At 40.1% G+C, this 26689-nt stretch overlaps 1 pseudogene; it reads right to left on the reverse strand.

Moving 5' to 3' along the window:
- Positions 1-24341: 24341 nt before the first annotated feature.
- LOC129490655 (ubiquilin-4-like) lies at positions 24342-26454 on the reverse strand (annotated as a pseudogene).
- Between the last annotated feature and the right edge of the window lie 235 nt (positions 26455-26689).

Raw genomic sequence — 26689 nt, forward strand, 5'->3', positions numbered from 1 at the left:
CATTTCTCTAATGACCAGTGATGATGAGCTTTTTTATGATTCATATGTTTGTTGGCCACATAAATGTCTTCTTTTGAGAAGTGTCTGTTCATATCCTTTGCCCACTTTTCAATGGGGTTGTTTTTTTCTTGTAAATTTGTTTAAGTTCTTTGTAGATTTTGGATATTAGCCATTTGTCAGATGGATAGAATGCAAAAATTTTCTCCTGTTCTGTAGGTTGCCTGTTCACTCTGATGATAGTTTCTTTTTCTTTTGCTGTGCAGAAGCTCTTTAGTTTAATTAGATCCCATATGTCAATTTTGGCTTTTGTTGCCATTGCTTTTGGTGTTTTAGTCATGAAGTCTTTGCCCATGCTTATGTCCTGAATGGTATTACCTAGGTTTTCTTCTAGGGTTTTTATGGTTTTAGGTCTTATGTTTAAGTCTTTAATCCATCTTCAGTTAATTTTTGTATAAGGTGTAAGGAAGGGGTCCAGTTTCAGTTTTCTGCATATGGCTAGTCAGTTTTCCCAACACCACTTATTAAATAGGGAATCCTTTCCCCATTGCTTGTTTTTGTCAGATTTGCCAAACATCAGATGGTTGTAGATATGTCGTGTTATTTCTGAGGCCTCTGTTCTGTTCCATTGGTCTATATATCTGTTTTGGTACAAGTACCATGCTGTTTTGGTTAGTGTAGCCCTGTAGTATAGTTTGAAGTCAGGTAGCATGATGTCTCCAGCTTTGTTCTTTTTGCTTAGCATTGTCTTGGCTATATGGGCTCTTTTTTGGTTCCATATGAAATTTAAAGTAGTTTTTTCTAATTCAGTGAAGAAAGTCAATGGTAGCTTGATGAGGATAGCATTGAATCTATAAATTACTTTGGGCAGTATGGCCATTTTCACAATATTGATCCTTCCTATCCATGAGCATGGAATGTTTTCCATTTATTTGTGTCCTCTCTTATTACCTTGAGCAGGGATTTGTAGTTTTCCTTGAAGAGGTCCTTCACATCCCTTGTAAGTTGGATTCCTAGGTATTTTATTCTCTTTGTAGCAATTGTGAATGGGAGTTCACTCATGATCTGGATCTCTGTTTGTCTGTTATTGGTGTATAGGAATGCTTGTGATTTTTGCACATTGGTTTTGTATCCTGAGACTTTGCTGAAGTTGCTTATCAGCTTAAGGAGATTTGGGGCTGAGATGATGGGGTTTTCTAAATATACAATCATATCATCTGCAAACAGAGACAATTTGACTTCCTCCCTTCCTATTTGAATATGCTTTATTTCTTTCTCTTGCTTGATTGCCCCGGCCAGAACTTCCAATACTATGTTGAATAGGAGTGGTAAAAGAGGGCATCCTTGCTTTGTGTTGCTTTTCAAAGGGAAAGCTGCCAGCTTTTGCCCATTCAGTATGATGTTGGCTGTGGGTTTGTCATAAAGAGCTCTTATTATTTTGAGATACGTTCCATCAATACCTAGTTTATTGAGAGTTTTTAGCATGAAGGGGTGTAGAATTTTATCAAGGGCCTTTTCTGTATCTATTGAGATAATCATGTGGTTTTTGTCATTGGTTCTGTTTATGTGAAGGATTACGTTTATTGATTTGCATATGTTGAACCAGCCTTGCATCCCAGGGATGAAGCCAACTTGATCATGATAGATAAGCTTTTTGATGTGTTGTTGGATTCAGTTTCCCAGTATTTTATTGATGATTTTAGCATTGATGTTCATCAGGGATATTGGCCTGAAATTTTCTGTTTCTGTTGTGTCTCTGCCAGGTTTTGGTATCAGGATGATGCTGGCCTCATAAAATGAGTTAGGGAGGAGTCCCTTTTTTTCTATTGTTTGGAATAGTTTCAGAAAGAATGGTACCAGCTTCTCTTTTTACCTCTGGTAGAATTGGCTGTGAATCCATCTGGACCTGTGCTTTTTTTGGTTAGTAGACTATTAATTACTACCTCAATTTCAGAACTTGTTACTGGTCTATTCAGGGATTCGACTTCTTCCTGCTTTAGTCTTAGGAGGGTGTATATGTCCAGGAATTTATTTATTTCTTCTAGATTTTCTAGTTTATTTGCGTAGAGGTGTTTATAGTATTCTCTGATGGTAGTTTGTATTTATGTGGGATCAGTGCTGATATCTCTCCTTTATCATTTTTTATTGTGTCTATTTGATTCTTCTCTTTTGTTCTTTATTAGTCTGGCTAGTGGTCTATCTATTTTGTTAATCTTTTCAAAAGACCAACTCCTGGATTCATTGATTTTTTGAATTTTTTTTTTTTTATCTTTATCTCCTTCAGTTCTGTTCTGATCTTAGTTTTTTCTTGTCGTCTGCTAGCTTTTGAACTTGTTTGCTCTTGCTTCTCTAGTTCTTTTAATTGTGATGTTAGAGTGCCAATTTTAGATCTTTCCTGCTTTCTTCTGTGGGCATTTAGTGCTACAAATTTCCGTTTAAACAATGCTTTAGCTATGTCCCAGAGATTCTGGTATGCTGTGCCTTTGTTCTCATTGGTTTCAAAGATCATCTTTATTTCTGCCTTCATTTCGTTATTTACCCAGCAGTCATTCAGGAGCAGGTTATTCAGTTTCCATGTAGTTGTGCAGTTTTGAGTGAGTTTCTTAATCCCGAGATCTAATTTGATAGCACTGTGGTCTGAGACACTGTTTGCTATGATTTCTGTTCTTTTGCATTTGCTGAGGAGTGTTTTACTTCCAATTATGTGTGCAATTTTAGAATGAGTGTGACGTGGTGCTGAGAAGAATGTGTATTCTGTTGATTTGGGGTGGAGAGTTCTGTAGATGTCTATTAGTTCTGCTTGGTTCAGAGCTGAGTTCAAGTCCTGAATATCCTTGTTAATTTTCTGTCTCATTGATCTAATATTGACAGTGGGGTGTTAAAGTCTCCCACTATTATTATGTTGGAGTCTAAGTCTCTTTGTAGGTCTCTAAGAACATACTTTGTGAATCTGGGTGCTCCTGTATTGGGTGCATATATATTTAGGATAGTTAGCTCTTCTTGTTGCATTGGTCCCTTTACCTTCATGTAATGCCCTTCTTTGTCTTTTTTGATATTTGTTGGTTTAAAGTCTGTTTTATCAGAGGCTAGGATTGCATGTCCTGCTTTTTTTTTTTTTTTTTTTTTGCTTTCCATTTGCTTGGTAAGTAATCCTCCATCCCTTTATTTTGAACCTATGTATGTCTTTGCACGTGAGATGGGTCTCCTGAATACAGCACACTGACGGGTCTTGACTCTTTATACAATTTGTCAGTCTGTGTCTTTTATTTGGGGCATTTAGCCCATTTACATTTAAGGTTAATATTGTTATGTGTGAATTTGATCTTGTCATTATGATGCTAGTTGGTTATTTTGCCCATTATTTGATGCAGTTTCTTCACAGTGTCTATGGTCTTTACATTTTGATATGTTTTTGCTGTGACTGATATTGGTTTTTCCTTTCCATATTTAGTGCTTCCTTCAGGAGCTCTTGTAAGGCAGGCCTGGCGGTGACAAAATCTCTCAGCACTTGCTTGTCTGTAAAGGATTTTAATTATCCTTCACTTATGAAGCTTAGTTTGACTGGATATGAAATTCTGGGTTGAAAATTCTTTTCTTTAAGAATGTTGAATATTGGCCCCCACTCTCTTCTAGCTTGTAGGGTTTCTGCAGAGAGATTCGCTGTTAGTCTGATGGGCTTCCCTTTGTGGGTAACCCAACCCTTCTCTCTGGCTGCCCTTAACATTTTTTCCTTCATTTCAACCTTGGTGAATCTGACAATTATGTGTCTTGGGGTTGCTCTTCTAGAGGAGTATTTGTGTTGTCCTCTGTTTTTCCTAAATTTGAATGTTGGCCTGTCTTGCTAGATTGGGGAAGTTCTCCTGGATAATATCCTAAAGAGTGTTTTCCAACTTGGTTCCATTCTCCCCATCACTTTCAGGTACAGCAATCAAATGTAGGCTTGGGCTTTTCACATAGTCCCATATTTTTTGGAGGCTTTGTTCATTTCTTTTCATTCTTTTTTCTCTAATCTGTCTTCATGCTTTATTTCATTAGGTTGATCTTCAATCTCTGATATCCTTTCTTCTGTTTGACCAATTCAGCTATTGATACTTGTGTATGCTTCATGAAGTTCTCAAGTTGTGTTTTTCAGCTCCATCAGGTCACTTACATTCTTCTCTGAACTGGTTATTCTAGTTAGCAGTTCCTCTAGCCTTTTCTGAAGGTTCTCAGCTTCCTTGCATTGGGTTAGAACATGCTCCTTTAGCTCGGAGGAGTTTGTTACTACCCAGCTTCTGAAGCCTACTTCCGTCAACTCATCAAACTCATTCTCTGTCCAATTCTGTTTCCTTGCTGGTGAGGAGTTGTGATCCTTTGGAGGAGAAAAGGCGTTCTGGTTTTTAGGATTTTCACCCTTTTTGAGCTGGTTTTTCCTCATCATCGTGGATTTATCTACCTTTGGTCTTTGATGTTGGTAACCTTCGGATGGGGTTTTTGTGTGGACATCCTTTTTGTTGATGTTGATTCTATTCCTTTCTGTTTGTTAGTTTTCTTTCTAACAGTCAGCCCCTCTGCTGCAGGTCTGCTGGACTTTGCTGGAGGTCCACTCCAGACCCTGTTTGCCTAGGTATTACCAGCAGAGGCTGCAGAACAGCAAAGATTTCTGCTTATTCCTTCCTCTGGAAGCTTCGTCCCAGAGGGGCACCTGCCAAATGCCAGCCAGAGCTCTCCTATATGAGATGCCTGTCGACTCCTGCTGGGAATTGTCTTCTAGTCAGGAGGCACAGGGGTCAGGGACCCACTTGAGGAGGAAGTCTGTACCTTAGCAGAGCTCAAGTGCTGAGCTGGGAGATCCACTGCTCTCTTCAGAGCCAGCAGGCAGGAACATTTAAGTCTGCTGAAGGTGTGCCCATAGCCGCCCCTTCCCCAAAGTGCTCTGTCCTGGGGAGATGGGAGTTTTATCTATAATCCCTTGACTGGGGCCGCTGCCTTTCATTCAGAGATGCACTGCCCAGAGAGGAGGAATCTAGAGATGCAGTCTGGCTACAGCGGATTTGCAGAGCTGCAGTGGGCTCCACCCAGTTTGAACTTTCCAATGGCTTTGTTTACACTGTGAGGGGAAAACTACCTACTCAAGCCTCAGTAATGGCGGACGCCCCTCCCCCCACCAAGCTCAAGCATCCCAGGTCGACTTCAGACTGCTGTGCTGGCAGTGATAATGTCAAACCAGTGGATCTTAGCTTGCTCAGCTTCATGAGGGTGGGATCCGCTGAGCTACACCACCTGGCTCCCCGACTTCAGCCCCCTTTCCAGAAGAGTAAACAGTTCTGCCTCACTGGTGTTGCAGGCGCCAGTGGGGTATGAAAAAAACTCCTGCAGCTAGTTTGATGTCTGCCCAAATGGCTGCCCAGCTTTGTGCTTGAAACCCAGGGCCCTGGTGATACAGGCACCCAAGAGAATCTCCTGGTTTGTGGGTTGCAAAGACCATAAGAAAAGCATAGTATCTGGGCTGGAATGCACCATTCCTTATGGCACAGTCCTTCACTGCTTCCTTTGGCTAGGTGAGGGAGTTCCCCAACCTCTTGTGCTTCCTGGGTGGGGCAATGCCCCACCCTGCTTTGGCTCCCCTTTCGTGGGCTGCACCCACTGTCTAACCAGTCCCAATGAGATGAGCTGGGTACCCCAATTGGAAATGCAGAAATCACCCACCTTCTGCGTTGATCTTGCTGGGAGCTGCAGACCAGAGCTCTTTCTACTCAGCCATCTTTCTCCACTCCAGCTCTGATGTTTTTAAAAAATCTGTATGGTATAAAAACAAGTAGAGTTGAGTCAATGGATGCCTTAGTGACTCAAACAATACAGTATGCCTTAGTGGAAACAGTGGCTACAGAATAGGTAACAGGTCACACATTGAAGAATCTTAATATCCATGATCAGAGGTGTTTCATGTCCACAGAGCCTTATGTCTTTTGTTGGCACAAAATAAATGAAAGTAAAATGAGTGAAAGTCACTAGGAATATTCCTTTAAATATTCCATGTAATTCATATTTTTCCTAATTGAACAACCCATTCTTCAATTTCAAAGAATGATTCTCCAAAAACAGAATTATTTCTGCATTAGAACTGTAAAATTGAACCTATAACTTTAGCTGGAAATCATATTGAAATTGTTTTTCCATAACAAAATTACTATTTAAGATATAAAAGCCTGAGTGTGGTGGCTTACGCCTCTAATCCCAGCACTTTGGGAGGCCAAAGAGGGTGGACCTCCTGAGCTCAGCAGTTCCAGACCAACCTGGGAAAGAAGGCAAAACTCTGTCTTTACCAAAATTAGACAAAATTAGCCAGTGTGTTGGTGACCACCTGTGTAGTCCCAGCTGCTAGGGAGGCTGAGGTGGAAGGATCGCTTGAGCCTGGGAGGTGGAAGTTGCAGAGAGCCAAGATAATGCCACTGCACTCTAACCTGTGTGACAGAGTGAAACCCCATCTAAAAAAATATAAAAGACATAAAAATTTTAATCAAACAAATAGGTATTTTGGTCTACAAGGAACAATCTGAGATGAATATATATTTTTTAATATTTTTGTTAAATATATTACTTAGGTTGGTGTCATGTAGCTGCAACCACAGTGCTAGGTTCAGGCATTGGTTATAGTTGGTTCTTTTGTTCATTCATCTAATATCACTGAACAATTGGTGATGATTATAATGCTCAATTTAATACAGATAGATACTTACATCTATTTAATATACAAAAGTTCAGGTACATGGTACTTTGTTCAACTCAACAGGGGCTTATGCCCCACCAGCTCCCACTGCTGCATCACTGTCACATTCTAATGGGGACTTTAGGAAGAGCCTTTGCTTCTCCGAATACTAATTTCAAATCTAAACAATACCTTTAAAACAAAAATATTTGGAAACTCTGAGTCTAATGTAGCTGCAAATAAAAAAGAGGAGGAAATGTAATGTTCCCACTGCAATAACAAATGAATTCACTACAGATGAAGCTTTTCTATTAACTGGCGCCATGGGGGCTAGGTGGCTTAGCTGTCAAGAAATGTCCCATAGGGTTTCTAGGCACAAATCAGTCCAATACTAATGAATCTCATCCTATTTACCTCACTTCTAAAACTATTATATAAATTGGCTCAATTCTGCACGGAGGATAAACACTGTTAGCAGGCTCGGGGATAAAAAAAAAAAGGAGAGGAAGTGCTGGTCATTTAAACACACTGGCAGTTGCACATGGAGAAATTTTCACCAGATTAACTGCACAAATATAAGCTAGTAAATAGATATTTATTATTAGTAGCAGTATTTTATTAGTATTATTGTTTGATGGTGATGTTAGGCAACAGTTATTGAGCTCCTAAGATGTATCAGGCTTTGTTCTGCTAAGTGGTAAGTGCTGTGCGTGTCATCTCATTTAATCCTGACATTCTAATGAGTCAGACACTAGCATAAACTCCACTTTAGATATAAAGAAGCTGGAGCTTAGAGAAGTTAAGTAATTTGTCAGTGATCATAGAACTAGTAAACAGAAGACCCTGAACCCTCTACTCCAACTCCAGAGTCTGTCTTGTACACTGTTACAATTTCATAGCCCAAATAAACACTAAAATCCAGTAGAGGCCAGGCGCAGTGGCTCACGCCTGTAATCCCAGCACTTTGGGAGGCCAAAGCGGGTGAATCATCTGAGGTCAGGAGTTGGAGACCAGCCTGACCAACATGGTGAAACCCCATCTCTACTAAAATACAGAAATTAGCTAGGCATGGTGGTGGGCCCCTGTAATCTCAGCTACTCAGGAGGCTGAGGCAGGAGAATCACTTGAACCCAGGAGGTGGAGGTTGCAGTGAGCCAAGATTGCACCATTGCACTGCAGCGTGGGCAACAATAGCAGAATTCCATCTCAAAAAAAAAAAAAAAATCCAGTAGAGGTGAAAAGTATTGGTGTCCTTCTAGTGATGCCAGGGCATATGCCTCCTATTCTTCCATCAGTTAAATATCAATAGGCATAATAAATGAAGAGATCTAAAGACAGTAACCTTACTTAAATTATATGCTGTTCATGCTCTTGGAAACATAAGGGTGAGATGATCTCTAAAGTCATTTCCTATTCTCAAATTCTTCCTCATCATTCTTGTGTGTTTTGCTACAACCAAGTTCAATTTCCTCAACCACATTGGAAACAGAGAGCGTTCCTCATGCAAACTTCATCATCCATTGAAATAATGGACTGCTGTTGTGAAAATTAGGTCTTCCCCTAACATTTTCTAAAATTCCAGACATTTTAAATTTCTTGTGCTTTCTAAAGTACAGTCTTATCTCCTTGTGTATTTCCAAAGTTCATGAGTCAAACTGTAAGGAAGGTGAAATCTGGCCATTAAAAAGCCTATGAAAGGATGTCTAGCAAAGCCTACAGTGGGACTAGATAAGGCCATGGGTCCCGAAAGAGCAAATCAAGGGACATAAAAATTGTCAAGTTCAAAGGCCTATGCAGCAAATTCAGAAAGATTATTTACAGAATGCTCTCAAAGCCTCTGTGGCTCTGTAAATCAAATTTATCTTTAATAACTACTTTAAATCCAATAAATATTCAGTTATTACAGTTGTTATCTCCTAACTGAAAAATCAATTACTCGGTGTAGTGAGGGTGTGTCACTTAGTCTGATTTACCTGAAATATGCAAAGCCCACAAAATCGTGGTCAAGGAGGAAAGCTCTGATTATTGCCTGCTTTCTCCTTCTCTGTAAGTGAAAAAAGGTTTTTAAGAAATCAGAGAGATGCTTTTTTTTTTTGAGATAGTCTCGCTCTGTTGCCCAAGCTAGAGTACAGTTGCGCGATCTCAGCTCACTGCAACCTCTGCCTCCCAGGTTCAAGCGATTCTCCTGCCTCAGCCTCCCAAGTAGCTGGAACTACAGGCATGTGCCACTATGCCAGGCTCATTTTTTGTATTTTTGGTAGAGATGGGGTTTCACCGTGTTAGCCAGGATGGCCTCAATCTCCTGACCTCGTGATCTGCCCACCTCAGCCTCTCAAAGTGCTGGGATTACTGGCATCAGCCACTGCGCCCGCCCAAGATGGTCAATTTTTTAAATCCAAGTACAACTTATATTATTATGTACCAATCTGAAATATACACCTCAATAAATTTTTACATATGTGTAATCCTCTTATAGTGACCATCCTTTACAATCACACTGGAGTCTAGGACATCTCCAGCACCACAGAAGTTTCCGCTGCCTCCCTTCCAGGTCAATCCCCATCAAGAATAACCAGTATTCTAACTTTTATCCTAATGGATCAATTTTGCATTTCTTTGAACTTTTAAAAAAAGAACCATACAGATACAGTATGTATTCTTTCATACCTAACTTCCTTTACTTGACATTGTTTTTAAGATTCATCTATGTTGTTGCTTGGATCAATACTTTATTCTTTTTTACTGTTATACAAGTATTCCATTCTGTATAAGGATTCTTAAGTTGTTTCTAGTTTGGGGCTACTCTGACTAATGCCAATATAAACATTCCAAATCATTTATGTTAGGTAATGCCCAGCAGTGAAATTGCTGGACCACAGTGCTGGTACATATTTGCCTTTAATAGATTGCCAAACAGATTTTCAGATTGTTTGTACCAATTTGACTCTCACCAGCAACGTATGAGGGTTCCAATTGTGTCACATATTTGACTGGTGTCTTAATTTTTAAATTATCTGAAGGCAAAAAACATTCTCAAATTTATCTGTCAGCTGGAGTAGTGGCTCATACCTGTAATCCCAACACTTTAGGAGGCCAAGGCAGGAGGATCATTTGAGCCCAGAAGTTCAAAACCAGACTGGACAAGAAAGTGAGACTCCCGTCTCTACAAAAAGTAAAAAAACTAGCCAGATATGGTGTCACATGCCTGTAGTCCCAGATACTTGGGATGCTGAGGTGGGAAGATCAATTGAGCCCAGGAGGTCTAGGTTGCAGTGAGCTATGACAGCTCCATTGCACTCCAGCCTAGTGACAGAGGGAGACCCTGTCTCAAAAAAATAAAAGAAAAATAATTACCTGTAACCTCTAAATTTCTAGTCATTCCCTATTTATTATATTTCTCAGAATTAAAGCAATCTGAAATGTTTGTTCAGATAGTTAATTTGAATATCGACGAAAGGCAAATATTCTATTTTTCTGCAGATCAAATATAAACATTTTCTGATAATGGCAACTGTTCAATGAGGAAAAAAATAAGGTTTCTGTTGGATGTGTATGAAAGAGTTTTACACTTGTTCTCTAAATAAAAGTCTATGTATTTGAGCAGGCTGGCTACCAATGGCTTTCAGCAGGAATTAAGCAATTAGATGATTCTATTTTTTTTCCTTTGAAACAAATTTGCCTTCAGCCAACACAGTGGGGAATGAGAGCTCCTTCCACAAAGCACAGTCCCCGTTTTTCCCCCATTCGTCTTCATTAGCTGTCACAAGGGTGGATATAAGAAAGTTTCACTTGCAGCAATTTATTCTTGACCCAATTTGATTATGAGGCTTGTGCACAGAAGGCCTATTTGTCAAAAATATGGAAAGTACGTGGTGGGGAGACAGAAGATTTTGAGGAAGTGACAGTTAAAAAATAAAACGTTCCCTGAAATTAACATAGAAATGTCCATGTCTTCTCATATTAATTTAAAAGTAAACACACTGTATTTCTCTAAAATTCTTACAGAATAATTTCCTTTTTCCTGATATATGTTATATATGAAGATTAAATAAGTGAATAAAATTTTTAAAAATAAAAGCTATGTATATTCATGCTATTCAACTTCAACTACCTATTATTCTTCATGAGAAGTTTCTTTATGACCTTACTTACTCAAGGTCCAAGTGGGCTCACATCTGAACATTCTTTCATATGCAACATTTTTTTCACATTAAAATTGTGTGCAAGACCATTCCCCTAGATGATCATGCAAGGTGGTTCCCCAGATGTTTGATGTCTCTTCTTTGTCTACTGCTACTTCTGAAGAAATGCTCTGCTTCTGTAACTACAAACACAGCCTCCCTAAGAGCTTCCTCTGTCCATCTTCTCTCATAGTGAGTTTCAGCCTCTGAACTTCATGAAAGCATCTACTGTAAAATGCAGTCACAGAAATTGCTTTCCTTTATCCCAAAGCCCTTTTATCTTCTGAAAGATTGTGTACCAAAATGCCATAGTGGGCTTATTTTGGGCTCCTCATGCTAGAATCCCTAATTTTTCATCTTCCAACTCCAGGGTGTTCTCATGGGCTGCCCTGCTCTTTAATCCAGAGTTCAGGTTCCATCTTCACCTGCTTCTCTCTAATTTCCTCCTTTCTACACGCTCCTGTCTGTCTTCACTTAAATATGCTAATGCAAATGCCTTTTTTTTTTTAACAAAACAAATTCTCTAACTTTATCCCCCTCTTCCACCTCTATTCTGTCTCACCATTCAACAGCCCAATATCTTGAAAGGACTGCCAGGATTGTAGTTTCGTACATCCTAATCAGCCTTCCATCTACTCAGATCTTGTTTCTGTCCCCACCACACTATGAAACAGGAAGTGTTTACCAATAACATCCTGGTTGCTAAATCAATTAACAATTTTTAGACCTTACCCTACTTTACTCTCAGTGAAACCATTGACCACTCCCTCCCTCATGAAGCACTTGGTCTACTTGGCTTCATGGTACCACCATAGTCTGGTTTTTCTTCTGGTAGCACTCTCTCTTCTCCTTTACAACCTCATGGTCCTCTGCCTGCACCTTAGAAGCTGATGTTTCCTGGGTTCCCTCCAACATCTGCTCTACTCACACTATACTTCCTCCCCTCCCCTAACATGATCATTCACTCACATGAATTCAATTAGAGACTAGAACACTCCACTTTCTGCAGAGTGGTGGGAGTAGATGCAACATCTGAATGGATTGAGGGGTAACAGAGATGTGGGAATATAGAATCTTGTCCATCTTTTCAAGAGTACTCTTATGCAGGTAACATTCAAATCTTTCTCCTGAATTCCAGACTCACAAATTCAAATTCCTACATCTTCACTCAAACTCCTTATCTTCCCTTTCCTTCTCAACACCTGCTTCCAAATTTCAATGAGCCGCACCATTATCCACTCAGTAAATAAGCCAGAATTTGGATGACCCATTGTCTTCTCCCTCACTTTCATCCCAACCAGTCACTCACATACTAAATTGTGTGAATCTAAAAACAACAAGTAATTATTTATTGAGTGCTCACTGCATACCAAGTACTGTGCAAAGAGCTCATACATGCATTACCTAATTTAATCCTAACAACCTTGAAGGTAAGGATTATTATTATTTCTGTTTTACAGATAAGGAAACTAAGGTTTCAAGATGTTAAGTAATTGTCAGGTTGTTCAGCTAGAAAATACAAAACCAGGATTTAGAGAGCCAGAATTTTTAACTATTATACCAAGCAGTGGTATGGCCTGCTAAACATTTTTCAAAATTACACAGCCTTGGAGAGGATAGGGAGAAATAGGAACACTTTTACACTGTTGGTGGGACTGTAAACTAGTTCAACCATTGTGGAAGTCAGTGTGGCGATTCCTCAGGGATCTAGAACTGGAAATACCATTCGACCCAGCCATCCCATTACTGGGTATATGCCCAAAGGACTATAAATCATGCTGCTATAAAGACACATGCACACGTATGTTTATTGCGGCACTATTCACCATAGCAAAGACTTGGAACCAAGCCAAATGTCCAACAACGATAGACTGGATTAAGAAAATGTGGCACATATACACCGTGGAATACTATGCAGCCATAAAAAATGATGAGTTCATGTCCTTTGTAGGGACATGGATGAAGCTGGAAACCATCATTCTGAGCAAACTATCGCAAGGACAGAAAACCGAACACTGCATGTTCTCACTCATAGGTGGAAATTGAACAATGAGAACACATGGACACACGAAGGGGAACATCACACACCAGGGCCTGTTGTGGGGTGGGGGGAGGGGGGAGGGGGGAGGGACAGCATTAGGAGATATACCTAATGTTAAATGATGAGTTACTGGGTGCAGCACACCAGCATGGCACATGTATACATATGTAACAAACCTGCACATTGTGCACATGTACCCTAAAACTTAAAGTATAATAAAAAATAAAATTAAATAAAAAAATAAAAATTACACAGCCTTTTCCCTAGATTAATCCATCATCATCATCATCATCATCCCCATCATTCTTTCTCTCATTTTCTCCACCTTGCCTGGATTCCTAAAACAGACTTTTAATATATCTCCTTAAATTTATTGTCTCCATTTTCCACACCAAAGGGAAACTCCCAAAACACAAATCTGATCAAATAACTCCTGTTTTAAAAATTTGCAATGGTTTCTTATTGTCTTCAGGGGAAAAGTTCAAACTCCTTACCATGGCTTACAAGACCTTCTGTGATTTGGGCCCCTTCAGCATGTCACTTGCCGCTCTTTTTAGCCTATACACCAGCTAAATCAAACTTGTCTCATGTGCCATGTGCACTCTCCCCACAAGACTATTACACTCAGTTTCCCCTGTAGAAAACACTGCCACACCCACCCCAGCCTCCTGACTAGATCCTACACGTTCTTCAGATTGCCACCCACTCTGTGTCCAGCAGACAGGTCAGACTCCCTGGCTACGTGTCCCCACTGCGTCCTGTCCTCCTCGTGACTCTCTATTTTAATTGCTTTTTTTTTTTACACTGTCTGCTTTGCTGCTACACTTTAAATTCCTTGAGGACAAAGGTAATGTTCTCCATTTCCATCACATTTTAGTGCCTAGCACAATGCCTGACACAGAGTATCTATCCAATAAATATGTATTGGACGACTACAAAATTCATTAATGAATGTTTATAACAATTGCTATTATTCTCTTTTTTTCCTCCAAAAGCAGGTAACCTTCCCCAAAAGTCACTTGTTTCCCTCCAAGAGCAACTTCTAATGTTTAATTTTCCAAATATCCATGCCCTACACAAGACACTGCAAGAGGTACAGAGATACAAAGGTAGAGTCCCTGAAAGGAGCTTATAGTTCAGTAAACAATGAGATAAAGTCCAAATTAACTGAAGAAAAGAAGAAAATATTATGAAATCCACTAGCGTTATGGGAAAGTGTCATTTGACATGAAACTGAAAATGATTATACTGTCAATAAATGGAGATGGAGGCTGTGGTGCTGAAAGCAAACACAGTCTGAGGAAGACAGTGAAGACATTAAATGAATACTGTAAACACTTGCATGGCAAGGAGCATGAGGACTATCAGTGGTTTAGCTCGTCTAGAGCTTCAACAATGGAATAGATAAACCAGAAATATATTCTGGAGTCCTATCACGGAGGGCCTTGATACCGAGGGAAAAACTGTACTCATATTCAGTAGTCAATGGAGGGCCAGCACATAGTCTGAGTAAGAGTGACATGATTGCACTGAGTTTTAGGAAGGTCCTCCCTCCCCAACGGGTGTGTAGAAAGACACTAGAGGTGGGAAAGTTTCCAGACTTCGCCAAATCAATTTCGAAAGTCAGTGCTGTGAAGCACCATTGTTTGATTTCAAATTGAAAAAGAAAACTAGATGCCCAAGATAGAGAATGTATTAGGAGACTGAAAGTGGGCAATGTGGTCTCTGCCCTTGAGGAGCTTCTCTTGCAGTAACAAAAGCAGAAAACGTGGCAAAGAATTAAAGTAAAATATGATAGGGGAAATACAGAATGAAAGAAAGAACAAGAATCTCAAACTTGGCACTGGTCTAGGAAAGAAAAAGCAAAAATCTTCCCTAAAAAAAAAAAAAAAAAAAAAAAAGAACTACAAAGCAATTCTTAAATAAATTGGTGGTCTGAATCACACTATTAGTGTGAGCCAAAAATCCTCAGGCAGAGAATTTTAAGGAAAGGACAAAAGAGACACTGCAGAAATGGAATTTATACAATTTGGAAGACAATTGGATGTGGTGAGGGATGAAGGAGAAGAAGAGGTCAAGAGACCAAGCATTTGATCCTCAAGAACTGGGCTATCGACAGCGTCTATGGCAGGCAGAAGAAGTCAGGAGGATATGCTAGTTTGGGAAGGAATATGAGTGTACTCTTGTAAAGTCGCACTTTAACCTTCTATTGGGACACCCAAATGAAGTTTTATAACAGAAGAAAAAATGAAAATACTGATTTACAGTTTAGGATTAGATTATTTAAAAAAGTCAAATCCTGTATGCTGTGCTGTTGTTTTTGTTGTTGGATACAAACGCATAGGAAAAGCTGTACAACGCATGCTTTCCACCCCTGCTCCAGAGAAATAGCAGATACTGTAAACTAGACATTAGGGAGGAGAAGAATTTTTAAATTTTACTCCGTATATATTTATATTGTTTGAATTTTTATAATGATCATGTTTTTCAGGTATGTAATTTTAAAAGCTTCGATTTTAAATATTTGACCCTGGAAACATACAGGGAGATGTCATTGGCATAAAGGTGATAGTAGCAGATGCAGAAAAGGATATAGTTGGACAAAAACACAAATATAAAGATGTGAAATAGATGGTCTAAGGATTAAACCTGGCAACATATTCTTAGAGAATGAGAAGAAGCTAAGACCACAGAAAGAGGAAAACATTTGTTTAAAAGGTAAATGAAAAGCCAATAATGTAAACATACATAAAATAAAAGAGAAGTCAGTGGAGGGAGATAAACAGAAACAAATTATTATGTGCTAGATCTTGTGCTAGTAACCATATATATATATATAGTAGTTGACATAACAGAGATAACTGCTATTTATTGAAGATTTGTTATAAATCAGAAACATCTTGAGAATTTTACAGAAATTATTTTACCCTCCAAGTTAGCCTAAAGGTATGTATAAAAGTTCTCTTTTTGGAGATGTGGAAACTGAGGCTCAGAGAGGTTAATTTAAAATCTCACAGCTAGTTTAGTTGAAGAGCCCAAGTTCAAAGCCAGTTCTAAATTCAGAGGCCTTGCTCAGAGTTCTGACCACCTTCTTTTACCCAGTAAGGAGGAGGAGAGTGTCAAGTGCTATAGTGATTTAATGAAGGTAACAACTAATAGGGATTGCACCCAGTGTTTAAAAAATATCTACTGATTTTTTTGAGATCAGCATTTCAGTGAGTGGAAGAAATGAATGCCAAATGCAAGAAATTAAAATGCAACAAAAACCTTGGTAGTTATAGGAGTAAATATAATTTTTAATGTGTCATGAAAGACAGGATTATTTCTTACTGAATAAAAGAGGCAGCACAGGTAATGGAGTAATGTCCTGGAAGCGGTAGAGCCAAGACCAAAGATGCAAGTCCCAGTCTTGGAAAGATACCACATCCTGAGAGAAAGGAGTTTATTTTAAAAAAAGAAAAAGAGAAGAAAGAAAAGAAAAGAGAAGAGAGAGAGAGAGAGAGAGAGTGCCTCAGTGTAATGAATTGAGATTCTACTGAGAGGCTTCAACCAAATGTAAATAGCACAGAGTTGGGGGTTTGAGATTGTACAGAACAGCCATTGTGACAAATATCAAAAATCAACAAAATGTGATCAAAAACTTGTTGAGCAGCAGAATGGATCTAAAAAATTGCATAGATTTTACAGATACATTTATCTATATTTTGAGCCTTATTTGGCAATATGCAATAGTCCAGTTTTCTAGGGAGTAGCCTAGAGGAGTTAAAAAGTTCATCACTACAAAATGGGTAGTGGAGCCAGAGATCAGATAGAGAACTGAAGTTGTTCCCGCCTTACAGCAAGCTCTGGTTCTGCATCTGCTACCTCCGTAGCCTTGGGAATTTTATGTCATCTCTAAGCTTCAAATTTTTAATCAAGATAGTAACAGCACCTATTCCCATAGTTTGCTTTGAGAAATAAATTTTTACACAGCACAGTACTTAGCACATTCCAAGTTCACAATATATTTATATTACTTAATATTTATTATATTAATTAATAAGACAACTGAGAAAAGTGTATCAAAGGACTGAAAGAAAAGATGAGGGCAAAAAGCTACTTAAGAATGTATACAAAGGCCGGGCGCGGTGGCTCACGCCTGTAATCCCAGCACTTTGGAAGGCCGAGGTGGGTGGATCACGAGGTCAGGAGATTGAGACCATCCTGGCTAACACGGTAAAACCCCGTCTCTACTAAAAATACAAAATATTAGCCAGGCGCAGTGGCAGGTGCCTGTAGTCCCAGCTACTCGGGAGGCTGAGGCAGGAGAATGGCGTGAACCCGGGAGGCGGAGCTTGCAGTGAGCCGAGATCGCGCCACCGCAGTATGGCCTGGGCGAAAGAGCGAGACTCCGTCTCAAAAAAAAAAAAAAAAAAAAAAAGGGAACGGGTACAAACATAAAGTTTGATAGAAGAGATAAGACCTAGTAGTGTTTCATAAATCAGGAGGGTGTTTGATAAATCAGTAAGGTAACCATAGGTTACAATAATCTGTTATATATTTCAATATAGCTTGAAGAGAATAATTTGAATGTCTCTAGCATAAATAAATCACAAATATTTAAGACAACACAAATATTTTTAAAAACACAAATATTTAAGATGATGAATAGCCCAATTATACTGATTTGATCTTCACAAATTATAAATATAAATATATTAAGTTTATCACGTTCACTCCCAAAATATGTACATCTATTATGCATCAATTTACAAAATAAAAAAAAAAAAATAGGAGAGTTAAAGTGAAAGAAACTTTGGAATTTGAGGTCTTGCAGGCCAAACAATTTTGACTGATAAAGTGTAAGTTCAAACCAGGTAATCAAGCAATTTTAAAAATTAGAGGCCACTGGAATTGAGGCATCTGGGAATCCGGGAAAGAAACAGAAAGATATTCCCAAGGGAGGTGTCTCAGGATGGATAGTGAAGAAGACAGAGAGTTTCATAGGCAATGCATGAAATTATTAATAATGGTAGGAGAACGTGTGTGTGTTGTTTATAGGTGACTGAGACAAGGAATAAGAGAAAAACGGTATAAAGGAAATTCAAAAGAAGACATTGTTAATACAGAGCAAAGAAAATGTATTCCACTCTCTGAGAATAATCTGTGGGAAAAGCATTTTCAAGAATCGTGAGTCATGTGCACACATTATTTATACTTTAAAAAGAAGTAAAAGAAAAAGAAGAAAGACAAGACCTAGAAAGGGCCATAAATAGAAGAGACAGGCTGGCGAGATTATAGGTGGAAAGGATTGTGTTCTATTTAGAGTCTGACGGTCTGCTTTCACATTGCTGTGTCATCAAAAAAAAAAAAAGAAATTAGTGGTGTGAATTCAGATCCTATTTGTACCTGGTGCTGGGCTGGATGAAGACTGGCTTGACTGTCCCATCCTGCCCTGCTCTCACAGTCCACTGACAGAGCCCTTCAATCAGTCCCTTTCCAGACTGTCAGAGGGGTGTGTAGCAAATGTGGTCACAGGGTTGCATAGTTTTGTAAAATTTGCAAAAGAAAGTACTTACCACAGTTAGTTAAGATCACTGGCTGTCTCTTTCCATTCTGGTTTGCTTGTCTGCACACTTATCCTCACATGGACTGGGGTGCACTTGACAAAGGTGATCAGGAGATCCAGCTCAGGAGAAATTGAGTCAGAGACCCATTTGGTTGGGGTTTAGCGGATATGTGTTCATGTCTCAGAGTCATTTCCACATGCCATGATGGCATGGGAGTGATATCCAGGGGTTCTCCCCCTGCCCACTGTACTGGCTGTCTTGGCAACACCACACAAAATCTTGGCATCACATATCAAATCTCATTACAAATGTGCCCTAGATGCCTGCACATCTAGATGTATGCAGTAGTGGAGAAGAAATAAACTTTGAAATGGATGGAGCCAGAAAATAGTCTGTGGAAAATTCTTCCAATCATCAGATGTGTAAAACTGTAAGTAGAGGACTTAACTTTCATTCCTATCTTGTTAGAAATATACTAACTATAAACAGCACGTACAATTATAACTCTCATGCATATATATTTAGATATTATATTTCATATGTATTTCTGATGGGAATATTGTGAAACAGAATTTTCGGAATTCATCTGCTCTTAAAACACAAACCTACAGCAGGCTTACAAACTAGGAGTAATCTGTGTGTGAGTCTGAGCTTATACATCCCAATTATTAACACTGAAAAAATTAATTTCCATCAACCATGCTAGAAATTTTCACAACCAAGTGAAATTTTCTTTTCTTTCTACAGAAAGTAATATTACAAAATCTTAATCAAAAGAAAAAATAATCAAAGATTTTTCACCAAAATTATGAGGGGTCTTCAAAACATTTGCAGAAAATGCATATTATGAAAACACCATGCATGGATTTAAATTTTTTGCATCAAAATAAACATACCAAGTTGTTATAACCTCTCTGCACAGGATCTAGCTTGTGGCACCAAGGATAAGCCATCAGTTTGAAAGGTGTCCCTATCAGAGCAACATGAATGCTGCTAAAATTGAAGCAAGAACAAAAATCTAATTCATAGTCAAGCTTGGGTGGAAGAATGGTGAAAAGTTTTTGAGTTATGAAAAGTTTAGGAGAACCATGCCTGAAAGAAACCAGAAGTTTACAAGTGGATAACTTATTTTAAGAAGGGACAGGACAATGTTGAAAATGAAGCCCAAAGCAGCAACCATCCACATCAATTTTCAAGGAAAAAATTCATATTGTTCACGCCCTGATTGAAGAGGACCGATGGTTAACAACACAAACAATAGCCAACACCATAGACATCTCAGTTGGTTAAGCTCATGTAATTCTGACTGAAAAAATTAAGTTGAGCAAACTTTCCACTCAGCGGATGCCAAAACCATTGCACCCAGATCTACAGACAAGAGTAGAGCTTTCAATGGAATTTTTAAATAAGTGGGATCAAGATCCTGAAGAATTTCTTCAAAGTATTGTGACAGAAGATAAAGCATGGCTTTGCCAATACAATCCTGAAGACAAAGCACAATCAAAGCAATGGGTACCAAAAAGTGGAAGTGGTCCAATCAAAGCAAAAGCAAAATGATCAAGAGGAAATTCATGGCAACCATGTTTTGAGATCTCAACATGTTTTTGTTGTGGACTCTCTAAAGGACCAAAGGATGATAATATTTGGCTATTAGGAGAGTGGTTTGAGATAGCCATCACATTAGCAGAAAAACACCCAGGAAAACTTTATCAGAGTCCTCCACCATGACAATGCTTCTGCTCATTTCTCTTATCAAATATAGCAAATATTGCAAAAGTTTTGATGGCAAATCATAAGGCACTCATCTTACAGTCCTGATTTGGCTCCTTCTGACTGGTTTTTGTTTCCTAATCTTAAAGGGGTATCCATTTTTCTTCAGTTAATAATGTAAAAAAGACTGCATTGACATGGTTAAATTCTCAGGACCTTCAGTTCTTTATAGATGGACTAAATGAAAAAAAAAATGGACTAAATGGCTGGTATCATCACTTACAGAAGTGTCTTGACCTTGATGGAGCTTATGTTGAGACATAAAGTTCACAATATTTATTTGCAGCTCTTAATTCCATTTTTCCACAAACTTTTTCAACTCCCCTCATGTGTAGGAAAAGACATATTTTAGAGGTGTATCAGGCAGTTGATAAAAAATATAATGTAACTTTTGTGAGAAAAAGAAGAATCTCGAAGGGTCTGAGATCTTACCCTATTTGCAAATAGGAAATTGGCCTAGCACAGATTCATGGATACTGGCAGAAGACATAGCCTCCTAGGTCAGAGACAATGGACTTTATTACTCACAGTGATAACAGTAGCCAGAATGTTATCATTTATTTTCTTGTGTCAGTTTGGGTGACCCACCTTCCCCAGGGGGATATGAAAAGGGCCAGGGAACACCTGCGCATGCAGTGAGTTGAATTATAGGAGAGAGACCCTGAGCTTCAGGAAGTCAAATATTTTATAATGTGCAATAAATCATCAGCACAGTAAAATGCCTGCCTTTTCTCTGAAGTAAAAATCCATCTCTACCTTCCTAAACTGTAAGCATATCTGCTCTTTTCCTTGCAGGGAGATACTGTCTTTACTGCTGTCTTTCAAGGCTGTTTGCTATACAAACATCTTTGAACAAAAAATCTGAAACAAAGGCAGCCAGTGCCTCTACTCACAAGATACATAGAAATGCAAGAGACCCATGGAGAGTTATCTCCTGACAGACAATCTTCCAAGATTATCTCTTATGATGTCAGGACATAACTCTCCGTGGGTCTCTACTTTCCAATCTTCTCCCATTAGAAAAAGGTGGAAAAGAAATATTATCAGAGGAAAAAAGCTTTCCATTAATGCAAGGAGATTAAAATAGCATTACCATATTTGTACAAATTTAATCTTGTTTAAATGACAATCCCTTCTAGGGATTGTTATTTCTCTAGGCTAGCATGCTAGAGCTTGGAGCTTGATATTGTTTGGATGTTTGTCCCCTCCAAATCTCATGTTGAAATGTGACCCCCAGTGTTGTAGGTTGGGCCTAGTGGGAGGTGTTGGGTCATGAGGACAAACTCCTCATGAATAGCTAGGTGCCCTCCCCCCAGTAATGAGTGGTAATGAGTTCACATGAGATCTGATTGTTTAAAAGAGTGTGACATCTTCCCCCCACATGCTGCCTGTCTTATCTTGTGATGTGCCTGCTCCCCTTTCCTTCCACCATGACTAAAAGCTTCCTGAGGCCTCACCAGAAGCCAAGCAGATGCTGGTGTCATGCTTGTACAACCTGCACAATCATAAGCTGAATAAACTTCTTTTCTTTATAAATTGCCCAGCTTCAGGTATTAAACAGCAACACATAATGTCCTAACACAGGGATTATCCAGCTCTTTAGGGATTTTTACCCTCCGTGGCTACCACACTCATCCTCCCCTGTGGGACCCAGGGTTTTTCAGTCTCCCTATTTTCTCAATGACTGTCACCATAAATCATGCAGCTTCTAATAGTAGAAAAGTTATTTGCTACTTACAGAATTATGGCATTGTCATGACTCCCTTCCGTTATCTGTTCATTTGTGTATTAAATTGCCCCAAGCTGTGCTCTTAGCCTCTCAGAAGAAACACCATTTCTTGGAAACTTCCAAAACTGACATGAAAATTGTTTCTCTGAGAGTTAAAGGATTAGAACTGAGTTATTGTGTATTTCTTCATGCAGTGTAAAATGAGGAATAGTGAAAATTCAGAAAAAGAAACCTTTATTATAAATCTGAAAAATCACATATTAAAAGCAACCCACCAGTATCTTCTCTAATCATATAAACATTAAAAATGATTCCACAGCAACTTTCTAAATAATTGTTCTCATATGAGCCCATAACTTCACAAGGCACAGCAGTATTTTTCTGTGTGCATGATATTCAGAAAATCCCTGAAGTGAGGGTTTAGTCACAAATCCATATTTAATCTGTCTTGAGAAGAAGTCTAGATTTTTATGATCATCTTCTCCTAAGCACTGAAGGGGCCCAATGTCTGAAAGAATGACAGTGGCTGTTTGTCGCTGTTGTTTTCTTTTTTACCAGCTTTATCATGGTAGGATTCATAAATAAAAACTGTATATATTTATAGTGTTCAATGTGATGTTTTGATGTACATATTTATTATAAAGTGATTACCACCATCAAGGTAATTAACATATTCATCACCTCAACTCACATAATTGTCTTCCTTTTTTGTGGTAAGAACATTTAAGATCTACTCTCTTGGCATATTTCAAGTATTTAATATAGTATTCTCAGCTATAGAAGAGTGGCAGTGTTTCATTTTTTATCTGGAATAACACTTTCAACTCCTGTTCTCTTTTTTACCCTTCCAAAAAGAAAATAAGAATGAAAATTAAGCATTATTCTCCCCTTTAGGGAGGGACAATGTCCTTGTTATGCAAGGCAATAATAATGGTTACTGTTCCCATGGCCCTCTAAGCACTTCATACACATTCACTCAACCCTCACAACCTTAAAGTATATTCTGCTGTTTTCCCATTTTAAAGATGTGGAAACACAGGCAGGTCCTGGGTTCATGGAATTGTGTGTGTATGTGTGTGTGTACACACGTGTATGCACATGCACGAGGAAGTGGAGCCAGTATGACCAATTGTGGGCCATACACTTAGCTTCATTGCGCCCCTTTCTTCCAGTTCCATTAGCATCTCCAAGTCTCCTCTATCAGACCCAGGTCAGATTCAGCTGCCTGAAAGAGCTATTATGCTTTCACTCCCTGACTGTCAATTCCAACTTCCCAACCTTATACTCAGGCTGTCTTTCCCCATTTGCTTCCTCCAGAAAAATCTCATTCTCTCTTCTTCTGCATCAATCTCCATTGGGCTGGTCCAGAGCTTCTCAATTCCTGTCCAGAGAGCTGTGTCTTACCTCCTCCTTCAGAAAGGGACACAGGTATCTTCCTCTTTGCCCTGGGAGTCCTAACAGAGCCCACGAAAGAGTGCTGGATGAAGTGATCAGAATAGGGGCTGAGGAGCCTGTTTCACTTGCCCTTCCTTCAGAGTGTGAATTCTACCACTAATTAGGCTGGGGGGTGGGTGGGCGGTGAGAAGAGGTACGGACAGAGGAAAAAGAGAGTTACCAAAAGTAAACACGAGATGAACAAAACCCTACCTAGTGGTACAGATGGAAGACCCTGTTTCAGAAAGCTAGATAGTTGGTTCCTTCTTTGATTGTGCCTGCCACTGAGAAGTTTGAAGATTGCAAAAGGTGGTTTGGGACAAGGAAGCAGGACCCATCAAAACTGTGAGAAATTTTTAAATAGCTCTGCTCAGGGAGGACAAGGAGAGAAGATTTTGTTAGAGGCGCACAGTAAAACCAAAATTCTCAGACCTACAGGGTTGGGGCTCATGCCTCTAAAGTCACTTCAGCTGTTTGGAGAGGATGAGAAAGAAGAGAGAAGGGACAGAAAACTGCAGAGGATAAGATTTGACAGAGGTACCAAATGCTAGCATCAAGGGAGGGAGCGGCAGGAGGCACAGACAGAGGGAATAAGAGAGCTAGGAGCTCAGGAGTCTCTCAATAGCTGAGTTGCTGTCTTCTCCTATGGCAATCAGGGCCTACAGGTTGGCCCCACCACTGAGCTCATGTTATTGACCTGCTCCAGTGGCAGCTGCTGCTGAAATCTCACTTCTGGTGTCTGCACCTGTGAGTTTCCATGTCCAGCCAAAAGCTGGGTCATCTACTTCATGAACTACTGCTGGGCATCAGAAGACCCTGTTAGAGAAGTTGTGCCTGGCATGGCTGGGAAAGAGGTGGGAGACTTGGGCACAGACCTGATGCTGCTGCCTGCCAAGGGTGCTGGAGTCTGAAACATCCCAAAGGGGTCAAGGTTGGATACCAGCCAGAAGCCTCAGTCCACAAAGTCTTCAGTCCCTGCTGTATCTACAACAGCACCTGTAAGAATTGATAAAAAGTGAGAGTGACTCCACATCTGCATCTGTTACAAGAAGACTGAGAGCTACAGGCAGAGCTGCTCCTGCACCTAGGGGTTCCCCAAAAAAGTGGCATCTAATCATCAAAGTTAGGGTTTTGGGTAAGCATCTGCATCATGCTATGCATGTAGGGGGCTGAGATCACATTCTGCATCATCTGGGAGTTCTCAAAGATCTGCTAGAGGAGGGCCTGTATTCCTGGGCTATTGAACATCCCCGACCACAGACTAACTGCATTAATTGCAAAGGGGTTTGACACTGTCAAGTGCATCTGGCTGGCCCCCAATCCTCCAGTGCCCTCCTCACCAGACCCAGGAACCTGGGAGATATGGGGTTAGGGATTCCACAGGTTAGGGAGGGGCTCTCAATTCTCAGTTTGCAGAGGCTGGGAGGTAAGTCCCTAGACAAGGAAAGGAAGGGATTGTTCCTGTTCAGCACTAAACATGGGCCCCTGTATACATGCAGTAGAGAGCATTGCAGCCTCTCGGGGTGCTCTCAAAGTTGCTCAGGCCCTGGTCTGGTTCTGCATTATCTCCTGCATCACGCTGGATTCTGAACAAGCTCCATCACCTGCCTCGTAAACTTGAGTTGGAGAGTATAGTAGCTCATCTTGGGGTTCTTCCCCATCAACTGCTGCATCTGGGTGTTGGCCATGATCTGTGGCATATCAGGCCAGGGATAGACATCATGTCCTGGACCAGAAGGCTCTCTAAGATCTGCAACAGCATCTCAAGTTTGGACATCAGTTTGTTTGGATATCTGCATCTGCTGTAGCTCTATGAAGTTGGTAGACCCCAAGTCCATGCTGCTGAGCCCCAGGATGCCCCAAAACCCAGAGAGTATGGATGCAGTAGAACTAAAGGGCCCCTCCCCAACCCCTAAAAAGGCACCTCCCTCCCCATTGCTCTTCTGGCTTCTACCACCAGCAAGTGGTACAGCCAGAGGTGGAGGGCTTGCAGGATGGTGGGTAGTCATGGTGGAGGATGCTGAGGGAAGGTCTGGAGTTGAGGGGGAGGAAGCAGTAGCAGCAGCCACATCTTGAGCCTTCTGAGGGGTCTGGGTGAACAGATGGACAGTGAGCCGGTCCTTGATCCCATGCTGGTTCAGTGTGTCCGCATCCTTGAGGATCTTGTCTGCAAAGATCAGGATCAGCTGATCCGGCTGAGCCTTAAACCTCCAAGAGATTTTGTCTTTGTATTCCTTGAACCAAGGTTTGGTCAAAGAGCACAACTTCCTTCTTGTCCTTCAGTCCTGGCAGTGATCCAAATGGGGAGCCTTCATCTCAGCCCTGCTCAGCTCTGCCATGCTGCTATGCTCCCTGCCAGCTCACCCTGGTTCCTCCTCTTTGCAAAGCCAGGATTTAAACCCAAAGTATTTTTTCACTCCCCAAATCCATGTTCCCTTCTGTTCTTGATCATTTTTAATCAACAAATATTTATAGTTTATACCAGGCATTGTGCAAGGCACTGGGGCTATAATGGTAAAAAAAAGATCAACCCTCCCTGCCTTCATAGAACTGAGTCTCTGAGACAGACCAGCTGCCTACTGCCAATTGCAACACAGTGTGATAAATGCTGCTATGACTAGAATGTGATGAGAGTAGACAGGAGGCACCTAACCCTGGATTGGGGAACTGTGGGAGGTTTCCAGAAGTCACAGAAGGCTTTCAAAGGAAACATCAGCTGAGCACAAATCTGTATCCCTGAAGAAACCTGTAGAATGGGCAAGTGTTAGCCAAGAGGACAAAGGGTAAGAAAAAAGTGTTCCAAGCTAAGGGAAGAGCATGTGGAAAGACTCCAGGGCCAGGCAGAGTGGGTGAGTCAGCATGACCAGGGCCCAAAGCAGAGAAGAACACTCAGTGATGTGCTTGGAGAGGTCTGAGTGGTCAGGATCATGAAGTGTCTTGTTGGCTAACTGAAGAAATTCATACTTAATTCCAAGAGCAGCAAGGAACCCCTGAAGGATTTCATGCAGAACAACATGATTCAATTTGTATACTAGGAACACCACTTGGGCTGTATTGCAAGACATAGTCTCTGGAAGGAGAACCAGTCTGACTGAAGGAAGGCCAATTATGAGATGGTTGCAGAAATATAAGCAAGAAGGCAAGTGGCAGTCAGAAGCATGAGCAGTGGGTGGACTTGAAAGTGATTTCCAATGTATTTCTAAACTTCCAGGACTTGGTAATTGGTAGGGCTGTCAGAGGAGGAATCGGATGATATGCAGATTTCTGGCTTGGAAACCTATTCAAAGAGGAAGGGAATAT

The sequence above is a fragment of the Symphalangus syndactylus genome, chromosome 9 (assembly GCF_028878055.3).
Source record: "Symphalangus syndactylus isolate Jambi chromosome 9, NHGRI_mSymSyn1-v2.1_pri, whole genome shotgun sequence".
Classification (NCBI taxonomy): domain Eukaryota; kingdom Metazoa; phylum Chordata; class Mammalia; order Primates; family Hylobatidae; genus Symphalangus; species Symphalangus syndactylus.